The following is a 12,482-nucleotide window of genomic DNA, read 5'->3' as shown; positions in this document are numbered from 1 at the left end:
CAGAGTCCTGGGTAGCCCCCACCACTTAGCAGAAGGCAGGAGTACAACTGGGGTCCTTGGTAGGAGCCATGGGCAACCCCACTGCCTGGCAGAATGCAGGAGCATGCCAAAAACACCATTTCCTCGTGGGTGGTCCACCATAGTCACAGCTGCCATGAAAGTGGCTCATCACCACAGTAGCAGCCATATCCACCATGTAAGTGGCCCACCATCCACTCGACTATGATGGCACAAGGAGAGTTACCAGCAGAAATCAGAAAAGAAGAGGAAGTCTCGCTCCTCAAAGCTCACTCTAGATTAATCAAAGAAACAACTGCTCTACCAGATGACCAGACATCAATGTAGAGATATTAGAAATACCAAAAAAAGAAAAAGAAAAGAAAATATGACACCAGCAAAGGAATAGAGTAATTCATGAGTACAAGACCCAGTAGAGAAGGAAGTCCGTGAATTGACTGAAAAAGGATTCTGAGCACAATTTTAAGGAAACTCAATGAGATACAAGAAGACTCAGTTAGACAACATAATGAAATAAGAAACAAAAATCCAGGATATTAAGGAGGAAATTTACAAAGAGATTAATACCTTAGAAAAGAATGTGGCAGAACTCATGGAGCTGAAGGATTCGTTCAGTAAAATAAAAAACAATACCAAGAGCTTAATCACCTGGCTAGAGTAATCAGAAGAAAGAATTTCTGATCTTGAAGGTAGTCTTTTTGAAATAACCCAGGCAGACCAAAAAAAAAAAAAAAAGAAAAGAAAAGAAAAGAAAAGAAAAGAAAAAATAATTTTTAAAAAATGAAGAAAATCTAAGAGAGCTAGCAGACAACATTAAGGACATGAACACTGAAACCATGGGTGTTCCAGAAGGGGAGGTGAAAGGAAAAGGCATTGAAAACATAATCAATGAAATAATAATGGAAAACTTCCCAGATATAGAGAGAGACACAGATCTTCAGAGCCAGGAGGCTCAAAGGTCCCCAAACAGACTCAATCCAAAAAGATCCTCTTTAAGAAACATTATAGTCAAACTGGCAAAGTTTGAAGACAAAGAGAGAATCTTAAAACCAGCAAGAGAAAAGCATCAAGTTACGTATAAGGGAAACCCTATCAGACTAACAGCAGACTTCTCAATAGAAACTCTACATGTCAGAATAAAATGGGATGATATATTCAAAATACTAAAAGAAAAAAACCTGCCAGACAAGAATACTATACTTAGCAAGACTATGCTTCAGAAATGAGGGAGAAATAGTGTATTTTCCAGACAAACAAAAACTGGAGGATTCACCACCACACAACCAGTGCTGCAAGAAATCCTCAAGGGAGTCCTACATCTGGAATTCAGAAACTGATAATCACTACCATGAATTCACAAGAAAGAACTAAACCCACTGGTAGAACAAAAATGCAAATGCAAAAGACAAAGAAACTAAATCTTAACCACCTCAAAAAAAACCAACAAACATCAAAAACAAACAATAAAAGGAGAAGAAAGGAACAAAAGATATTTAAAACTTCCAAACAAAAATGAATAAAATCCCAAGATTAAGAAAATATCTGTCAATAACAACCCTATAATTAAATGGATTAAACTCCCCACTCCAAAGAAACAGACTGACTGATTGGATTAAAACTCTAGACCCAACTATATGCTGTCTACAAGAGACTCACACACACACTGAAAGCAAAGGGATGGGAAAAGATATACCATGCAAATGGAAATCAAATATGAACACCAGTAGCTATTCTTATATGGGATAAAATAGGCCTTAAACCAAAAACCAAAAAAGAGACAAAGAAGGCCACTATATAATGATAAAAGGATCAATCAATCAAGAAGACATAACAATTATAAATATATATACACTCAACACCAGAGCACCCAGATACATAAAGCAAATACTATTAGGCCAAAATAAAGAGATAGATCTCAATACAATAATAGCAGATGACCAGAACACTGCTCTCTAAGCACTGGACAGATCATCTAGGCAACAAATCAACAGAGAAAAACAGGATTTAAATTATACTTTAGATGAACTGGACCTGACAGATATCTCCAGAACATTTCATCCAACAACTACAGAATATACATTCTTCTCATCAGTAAATGAAATATTCTCCAGAATAGTCCACATGTTAGCTTACAAATCAAGTCTCAACAAATTCAAAAAAATTGAAATTCATTTCAAGTATCTTTTCAGATCAGGACAGATTAAAACTAGAAATTAATAACAAGCAAAACTCTGGAGTCTATACAAATACTTTGCAATTAAATAACATGCTTCTGAACGATCTATAGGTTCAAAAAGAAATTAAGAAGGAAATCCAAAATTTCTCAAAACTAACAAAAATAAAGATGTATTATACCCAAACCTGAGGGATACTGCAAAAGCAGTACTAAGAGGGAAGTTTATTGCAATAAATGCTTACATCAAAAGAATAGAAAGATTTCAAATGAACAACCAAACACTACACCTCAAAGAACTGGGAAAACAAGAACAATCCAATCCCACAATTAGTATATGAAAAGAAATAATTAAGGTCAGAGCAGAACTAAATGAATTAGAGACCCAAAACATGATACAAAAGATCAATGAAACAAAAGTTGGTTTTTTGATAAGATAAGCAAAATAGACAATGCATTAGCTAGGCTAACTAAAAAAAGGAAAAGACCCAAATAGCTAAAGTTAGAAATGAAAAGGGAGACAGTGCAACCAATATGACAGAAAAACAAAAAATTCATTAGAGAATATTATAAACAACTATACACCAATACATATGAAAACCAGGAGGAAATGTATAAATTTTTGGACACAAACAAACTACCAGGACTGAACCAAAAAGAGATAGAAAACTTGACCAATAGAAATAGAAAACAAATCAATAACAACCAACAGGATTGAAGCAGTAATCAGCAGTCTCCCAACAAAGAAAGGCCCAGGACCAGATGGCTTTACTGCTGAATTCTACCAAACCTGTAAAGAGGAATTAATACCAATCCTCTTCAAACTATTCCAAAAAACTGAAACATGGGCCATTCTCCCAAACTCAATTTATGAGGCCAGCATTACCTTGATACCAAAACCAGACAAAGATGCAACAACAACAAAAATAAACCACAAGCCTACATCTCTGATTAACATAGACACAAAAATCTTCAACAAAATATTAGCAATCAGAGTACGGCAACACATCAAAAAAAATTATACACAATGTTCAAGTGGGATTCATCCAAGAGAGAGGATGGTTCAACATATGCAAGTCAATAAATGTGATACCCATATCAATAAAATCAAGGACAACAACCATATGATTATCTTAATAAATGCAGAAAAATCATTTGACAAAATTCACATTACTTCATGATAAAGATTCTCAGCAAATTAGGTATAGAAGGAAGGTATTTCAACACAGTGAAAGCTATTTATGATGAACGTACCTCCAATATCATCCTGAAAAGCTTTCAGCTTTTCCCTTATGAACAGGAAAAAGACAAGGATGCCCACTTTCACCAGTCCTATTTGACATAATATTGGATGTACTAGCCAGAGCAATCAGGCAAGAGAAAGAAATAAAGGTCATCCAGATTGGAAAAGATGAAGTCAAACCGTTCCTGTTTGCAGATGATATGATCCTATGTATAGACAAACCTAAAGACTCTACAAAAGAATTCTTAGAGATGATAAAAAATTTAAGTAATGCTGCAGGATGCAAAAATCAACACTCAAAAATCAGTAGCATTTTTATACTCCAATAATGAACTAGCAGAAAAAGAAATCAAGAAAGCAATCCTATTTTAAAAAGTCACCAAGAAAATAATATACCTAGGAATCAATTTGACCAAAGATGTGAAAGCTCTCTACAATGAGAACTACAAATCATCAATGAAAGAAATTAAAGAGTACATAAAATATAGAAAGACATTCCATGCTCTTGGATTTGAAGAATTAACATTGTGAAAATGTCCATACTTACCCAGAGCAATCCACATATTCAATGCAATCCCTATTAAAATGCCAATGATGTTCTTCACAGAATTAGAAAAACAATTCTAACACTCATAGGGAGCTACAATAGACCCCAAGTAGCCAAAGCAATCCTGAGCATAAAAAAAATCTGGAGGCAGATCCCCAGCCCAGCCATGTGTGATGGATCAGAGAGGTGCCCATCCAGAGAAGTGGAAGCTCCATGGAGACCACTCCCCCTGCAGTGCCAGCATGCGACCCAGAAGGTAGGCTTCGCTGCCACCGCCCGACTCCAGCCCCAGCCCAGCCAAGTGCATGCTGACCAGAGAGGTGCCTCCCGGGAGAGGCCCAAGACCCGAGGTGACCATGCACCCAAGGCACTAGTGGATGACTGGGCAGACACTGAGGCAGCCATACCAAATTGGCAGCCTCAGCAGCATCCTAGCCAGACAATAGTGTCAAACCAGTGGACTGTGAAATCCCCTGCCAAAATAACTAAACTTCAAAGAAAAGATACCAGAAATATGAAAAAATCAAGAAAGTACACCACCAAAGGGTAATAACTCTCAAGCTCTAGATCCTATAGAATAAGAAGCCCTTGAAATGTCTGACAAGGAATTTTGAGTGATAATTCTAAGGAAATTAAATGAGATCCAAGAAAACTCAGCTAGACAACACAAGGAAATGAGAAAAAGTACACAGGACCTGAAAGAAGAAATATACAAGGATATCAATGCTATGAAAAAGAATGTAGCACAGCTTGTCGAACTGAAGGATTCATTTAATGAAATAAAGAACAGAAAAGAGAGTTTAACCAGCTGGCTTGCAGATGCAGAAGAGAGAACTTCTGACCTTGAAGATGGGTTGTTCGAAACAACACAGGCAAAATAAAAAGAAAAAAAAAAAAAGAATTAAAAACATTGAAGAAAATCTAAGAGAGATATCAGACAACCTTAGGCTCTCAAATATCTGAGTGATGGGTATTCCAGAAGGGGAGAAAAAAGGCGATTGCATTGAAACCATACAAATTAGTGGCAAAAAACTTCCCAGGTATAGAAAAAGACACATATCTTCAGATTCAGGAAGCTCAAAGATCCCCAAACGTATTCAACCCAAAAAGGTCTTCTCCAAGACATGTTATAGTCAAATTAGCAAAACTCAAAGACAAAGAGAGAATCTTAAAAGCTGTAAGAGAGAAGTGTCTAATCACCTATAAGGGAGCCCCAATAAGACTAACATCAGACTTTTCATCACAAACGCTAGAAGCCAGAAAGGAATGGGATGTTACATTCAAAATACTAAAAGACAGAGATTGCCAGCCAAGAATACTCTACCTGACAAGGCTATCCTTCTGAAATGAAGGGTAAATAGTATATTTCTCAGACAAACAAAAACTGTGGGAGTTCATGACCACACTTATAAGAAATTCCCAAGGGAGTACTCGGTTTAGTACATGAAAAATAACTACCACTGCCATAAAAACTCAAGAAAAATCAAAACCCACTAGTAAAATAAAAATGCCAACAATGAAGAGGGAAAAAAAAAGTTTATCTACAACCCAAGGAACCAACAAATACAGAAGACAAACAGTAAATCAGAAAAAAAGGAACAAAAGACCCTTAAGACATCCAAACAAAAATCAATAAAATGCTAGGAATAAATCAACACTTTTCAATAACAACTCTTCATGTAAAAGGATTAAATTCCCCAGTCAAAAGACACAGACTGGCTGACAGGATTAAGAAGGAGGACCCAACTATATACTGTCCTCCACAGACCCACCTCACCTATAAAGACTCAAATAGATGAAGAGTGAAAGGATGGAAAATGATTTACCATGCAAACAGAAATGAAAAATGAGCTGGAGTAGCTATTCTTATATCTGGTGAAATAGACTTTAAACTAAAAACCATAAAAAGAGATAATGAGGGCCACTACGTAATGATAAAAGGATTGATCCATCAAGAAGACATAACAATCATAAATATATATGGACCCAATGTCAGAACAGCCAGATTTATAAAGCGAACTCTATAAGACCTAAAGAAGGAAATAGACACTAATACCATAATAGCAGGGGACCTGAACACCCCACTATCAATATTGGAAAGATTATCTAGGCAAAGAATCAACACAGAAACACAAGATCTAAACAACATTCTAGACCAATTGGACTTTGCAGATATCTACAGAACATTCCATCCAACAACCTCAGAATATTCATTCTTCTCATCAGCACATGGATCATTCTCCAGGATAGATAACATGCTAGGTCACAAAATAAGTCTCAACAAATTCAAAAAAGTTGGAATTATACCATGTATTTTATCAGACGACAATGGATTAAAATTTGAAATCAATAACAAATGAAATTCTGGAAACTATACAAACACATGGAAATTAAACAGCATCCTACTTAATGACATATGGGTCCAAGAAGAAATCAAAAAGGAAATCAAAAAATTTATTGAAACTAAAGAAAATAATGATATATCATACCAAAACCTGTGGGATACTGCAAAAGCAGTACTAAGGGGGAAATTTATTGCATTAAATGCTTACTTCAGAAGAATGAAAAGATGGCAAGTGAATAACCTAACACTTCCACTTAAAAAACTAGAAAAACAAGAACAATCCAAACCCAAAGTTAGCAGATGAAAAGAAATCATTAAGATCAGAGCAGAACTTAATGAAATTGAAACCCCAAAAACAGTACAAAAGATCAATGAATCAAAAAGTTGTTTTTTTTTTCCCCAAAAGATAACTAAAACTGACAAACCATTAGCATGGCTAACTAAAAAAAGAATAGAGAAGACCCAAATAACAAAAATTATAAATGAAAAAGGTAATATTACAACTGACACATCTGAAATACAAGGAAATCATTTGAGGCTACTATAAGCAACTATATGGCAACAAATTTGAAAATCTAGAGGACATGGATAAATTTCTGGACAAACACAAGCTACCAAAATGAGTCAAGAAGATGTAGAAAATCTGAACAGACCAATAACAATAAAAGAGATTGAAGCTGTTATCAGAAGGCTTCCAACAAAGAAAAGCCCAGGACCAGATGGATTCACAGCAGAATTTTACCAAACATTCAAAGAGGAAAAGACATGAATTCTCTTCAAACTATTCCCTAAAGATTGAACCAGAGGCAATTCTCCCAAACTCCTTCTATGAAGCAAACATCACCCTGACACCAAAACCAGATAAAGCTACAACTAAAAAAGTAAACTACAGGCCAATATACTTGATGAATATAGATGCAAAAATCCTCAATAAAATACTAGCTAATGAAATATAGCAACATATATGCAAAATTATACACCACAATCAAGTGGGATTCATCCCAGGGATGCAAGGTCGGTTCAACATACACAAATCAATAAATGTGTTACACCATATCAATAAACTCAAACACAAGGACCATATGATCATCTCTATAGATGCTGAAAAAGCATTTGATAAAATTTAACACTCATTCATGACATAGACTTTCTATAAGTTAGGTATAGATGGAAAGAATCTAAACATAATTAAAGCCATATATGATAAACCCACTGCCAATATCATCCTGAATGGCAAAAAGCTGAAAGCTTTTCCTTTAAGGACAGGAACTAGACAAGGATACTCACTTTCACTACTCCTATTCAACATAGTGTTGGAAGTACTAGCCAGAGCACTCAGAGAAGAGAAGAAAATAAAGGGCATCCAGATTGGAAAAGATGAAGTCAAACCCCTGAAGTCAGACCCTCTTTGCAGATGATATGATCCTATATATCAAACAGCCTAAAGCCTCTACAAAAAAAAATTCTAGGAGTTAATAAATGATTTCAGCAAAGTAGCAGGATACAAAATCAACACACAAAAATCCGTAGCATTTCTATTCTCTAATACTGAACATGCAGAAAGAGAAATCAAGAAAGCTTGCCCATTTACAAAAGCCACCAAAATAATAAAATACTTAGGAACTGAGTAAAGCAAGGATGTGAAAAATCTCTATAATGAGAACTACAAATGACTGCTGAGAGAAATTACGAAGAGAACCCACGAAGATGGCAAGATATCCTATGCTCTTGGATTGGAAGAATCAACATTGTGAAAATGTCCATTCTACCCAAAGTGATATACAAATTCAATGCAATCCCCATCAAAATTCCAATGACATTTTTCCCAGAAATGGAAAAAACTATCCAGACGTTTATATGGAATAACAAAAGACCACGCATAGCCAAAGCAATTCCGAGCAAAAAAAATAAAGCTGGAGGCATAACACTATCTGACTTTAAACTATATTACAAGGCAATAATAACTAAAACAGTATGGTACTGGCATAAAAACAGACACACTGATCAATGGAATAGAATAGAGAATCCAGAAATCAACCCATACACCTACAGCCATGTGATCTTTGACAAAGGCACCAAGACTATACACTGGGGAAGGGACTGCCTCTTCAGCAAATGGTGCTGGGATAACTGGATATCAATACGTAGGAGAATGAAACTAGACCCATACCTCTCACCATATACTAAAATCAACTCAAAATGGACTAAAGAATTAAATATACACCCTGAAAAAAATAAAACTTCTCAAAGAAAACATAGGAGAAACACTTCAGGAAGTAGGACTGGGCACAGACTTCATGAATATGACCCCAAAAGCATGGACAACCATAAGAAAAATATACAAATGGTATTATATCAAACTAAAAAGCTTCTGCACAGCAAAAGAAACAATTAACAGAGTTAAAAGATTGCCCACAGAGTGGGAGAATAAATTTGCAAAATATCCATGTTGCAAAGGATTAATATCCAGAATATACAAGGAACTGAAACAACTTTATAAGAAAAAAACAAGTAACCCAATTAAAAAATGGGCAAAAGAGCTAAGTAGGCATTTCTCAAAGGAAGATATACAAATGGCCAACAAACACATGGAAAAATGCTCAACATCACTCAGTATTCAGAAAATGCAAATCAAAACTACACTGAGATACCATCTCACCCCAGTTAGGATGGCTAATATCCAAAAGACTGTGAATGATAAATGCTGGTGAGGTTGTGGAGAAAAACGAACTCTCATACATTGTTGGTGGGACTGCAAAATGGTGCAGCCTCTATGGAAAATGGTATGGAGGTTCCTCAAGCAATTGCAGATAGATCTACCATATGACCCAGCTATCTCACTGCTGGGAATAAACATGGAGGAATGGAAATCATCAAGTTGAAGGTATATCTGTTCCCCAATGTTTATCGCAGCACTCTTTACAATAGCTAAGAGTTGGAACCAGCCCAAATGTTCATCATCAGATGAGTGGACACGGAAAATGTGGTATATCTACACAATGGAATACTACTCTGCTATAAAGAAGAATGAAATACTGCCATTTGCAATGAAATGGATGGACTTAGAGAGAATTATATTAAGTGAAACAAGTAAGGCACAGAAAGAGAAATATCACATGTTCTCACTTATCTGTGAGAGCTAAAAATAAGTAAATAAATACACAAACATCCTGGGGGTGGGAGGGAAGAAGACATAACAATTACAATTCCTTGAAGTTGATATGACAAGCAAGCAGAAAGGACATTGTTGGGAGGGAGAGGGGAGCGGGATGTGGGAAGGAGGTTTCGGTAATGGGCCACAATAATCAACCACATTGTATATTGACAAAATAAAATTAAATTAAAAAATAATGTGAAGGTATAATGCTACCTGATTTCAAATTATGCTACAAAGCTATAGTAACCAAAACAGCATGGTACTGGCATAAATGTGGACACTCACACCAATGGACAGGACAGAGAACTCAGAAATCAACCCATACATACTTACAGGCAACTGATATTTGACAAGAGCAACAGGAGCATAACTCAGGGAAAGGACTTCCCCTTCAATAAATGGTGCTGGGAAAACTGGACATCTATATGTAAAAGAATGAAACTAGACCTGTACCTCTTGCTATATACAAAACGAACTCAAAATGGCTTAAAGATTTAAATATAAGACCCAAACCATAAAACTACTAAAAGAAAACATAGAAGAAACACTCCAAGAGGTAGGACTGGGCAAAGACTTTATGAATAAGACCCCAAAAGCACAGGCAATGAAAGAAAAAAATAAACAAATGGGATTATATCAAAATAAAAAGCTTCTGCATAGCAAAATAAACAGTTAATAGAGAGAAAAGACAACCTACAGAATGGGAGAATATATTCACAAACTATGCATCATTCAAGGGATTAGTATCCAGAATACACAAGGAACTCAAACAACTTAACAGTAAAAAATCAAGTAACCAGAGTAAAAAATGGGCAAAGGAATTGAAATGGCATTTCTCAAAGGAAGATATACAAATGGCCAACAGACACATGAAAAATTGCTCACCATCACTATGCATCAGGGGTATGTAAATCAAAACCACATTGAGATATATCTCACTCCAGTTAGACTGGCTAGTATCAAAAAAACACAGAATAACAAATGCTGGCAAAGATGCAGAGAAAGTGGAACCCTCCTATACCACTGGTGTGACTGTAAAATAGTGTAGCCATTATGGAAAACAGAATGGAGGTTCCTCAAAGAACTACAGATGAGCTGCCATATGATCCAGCAATCCTTCTGCTGGGTGCATACCCAAAGGAATGGAAATCATCATGTCAAAGGGACACCTGTACTCCCATGTTTATCACAGCTCTATTTACAATAGCTAAGAGTTGGAAGCAACCTAAATGTCCTTCTGCCGATGACTGGATAAAGAAAATGTAGTATATATCGAATGGAATACTACTCTGCCATAAAAAGGAATGAAATTCTGCCATTTGCAGCGACATAGATGAACTTAGAGAAAACTATGTTAAGTGAAATAAGCCTGATAGAGTAAGAAAAATACTGCGTGTCCTCACTCATGAGTGGTAGCTTAAAAAACAAATCAAAACAAACAAAAAAGAAATTAAGAAAGATATAGCAATCACAATAATACGCTGAACTTTCAAAAGGAGAGAACAGGTTACCAGAGGTGGAAGAGTGCATGGGGGAGGTGGAGGTCAGGGAGATATTGGTAAAGGGCCACAAAAAATGTTTACATTGAGTAATGATAAAATAAAAAAAAAAGAAATTGTCATATGGGATGGCAGTTGTTTCTTTACTGTTTTCCCTTATTCAATGAAAAAAATCTTTATTCACCTCTTTATCCCTGACATACTGGGTGTCCTCAATGTAGAATAAATCAATGCATAATGGATGATTTGAACAGAGACACTAAATGTTTAGGTAGTTCTTGTAGTGTAGTGAAAAGTCTAGTCCTGTTCTATAGATAAACAAAAATTCCCCAGTTAAAAGATCTTTGTTTACTTCTACTGCAAGAAAATGCCTAGTATTTTGAATTTCTGGAATCCTAATGATTTTGGTGGCATTAAAGAACACAAGAAACTTAATTGAGTCCTCCAGATAGCAATGGTAATTAATGGAGAATAGACACCAGACCTAATAAATATGTTAGGTCTAATTAGAAAAATCTGTTCTTATATGTCTTTATGACTGTATATGAACTACATCTTTACACCTCTAAAAAGACTGTAATCACTCTAACAATCTAACCCTAAAGTCTAAAACAATAATACATGGCTGTTTCATTACCTGATTATCTAGCATTCGGCTTGGAGTACTAGGCTGCGTAATCACCAGCCTTAACCTCAGGTACTGAAGATTTGTTCCTCTTACGTAATCAGACACCAAAATATGTGCATTGTCTTGGAAAGAACTTTGTTTTTAAAACCAAATTTGAAACTAAGACCTAAGGCTGGGAAGCTGTATTTCAATTCTTAAAAGTAATTGCTTTTAAATCCTTTTTACCAGCTGTAATTTCTCTTCCCTTACAACGTATAGCTAACTTTAAAAAATGGGAGCATTAATACTAATTTAATGCTGCTAATGTTTGCCAGGTACCATTTAAAGTATGTTACATGTCTGAACTCATGTAATCTTCACAACAACTTTTTGATGAAGGTAGTATTATTATTGCCATCTTACGATGAGGAAACTGAGGCACAGAGAGATTACGTGATTTGTGTAAGGTTACATGGCTTGTTAACTGGATTACAAACTCAAGTCCGGCTCCCAAGTTCATGTTTATAATCATTTTACATATTGCCTCTTCCTAGAAACTTCCACTACTGACCTGTGCCTTCCCAAAGACATTGAGAAATAGTAAAAATGAATAAATGGGAATGTTTTTCTTTATATACTATGAATGCCACCCTACAATTTCTGTAGTGAATGGCATTGTGTGTGAATTTTTTTAATGTCTCCTAAAAAGTGTAAGATCTTCATATACTCAGATGAATAAAGTTTTCACTTTTAGTGAGACATATAGATGTCCACCTGAACAATCTCACAAAGTAAATACATAGTTTCTTTGGGGTCTAACATATTTCTTAATATCAAACAAAACAGGAATTAAGGGGGAAAAAAGTGCTGTAGCAAGAATGTCAGATAAATGAG

The 12,482-nt window shown here is 35.6% G+C and overlaps 1 protein-coding gene across 2 annotated transcripts in view; it reads right to left on the bottom strand.

Moving 5' to 3' along the window:
- PLPPR4 (phospholipid phosphatase related 4) overlaps positions 1–12,482 on the bottom strand; it is a 49,990-nt gene that overhangs the window by 25,191 nt on the left and 12,317 nt on the right. The window lies entirely within an intron of this gene.

Source organism: Cynocephalus volans, chromosome 8 (genome assembly GCF_027409185.1).
Source record: "Cynocephalus volans isolate mCynVol1 chromosome 8, mCynVol1.pri, whole genome shotgun sequence".
NCBI lineage: Eukaryota > Metazoa > Chordata > Mammalia > Dermoptera > Cynocephalidae > Cynocephalus > Cynocephalus volans.
The sequence above is the reverse complement of the archived record's forward strand: the minus strand, read 5'-3'. Positions and strand labels throughout refer to the sequence as shown.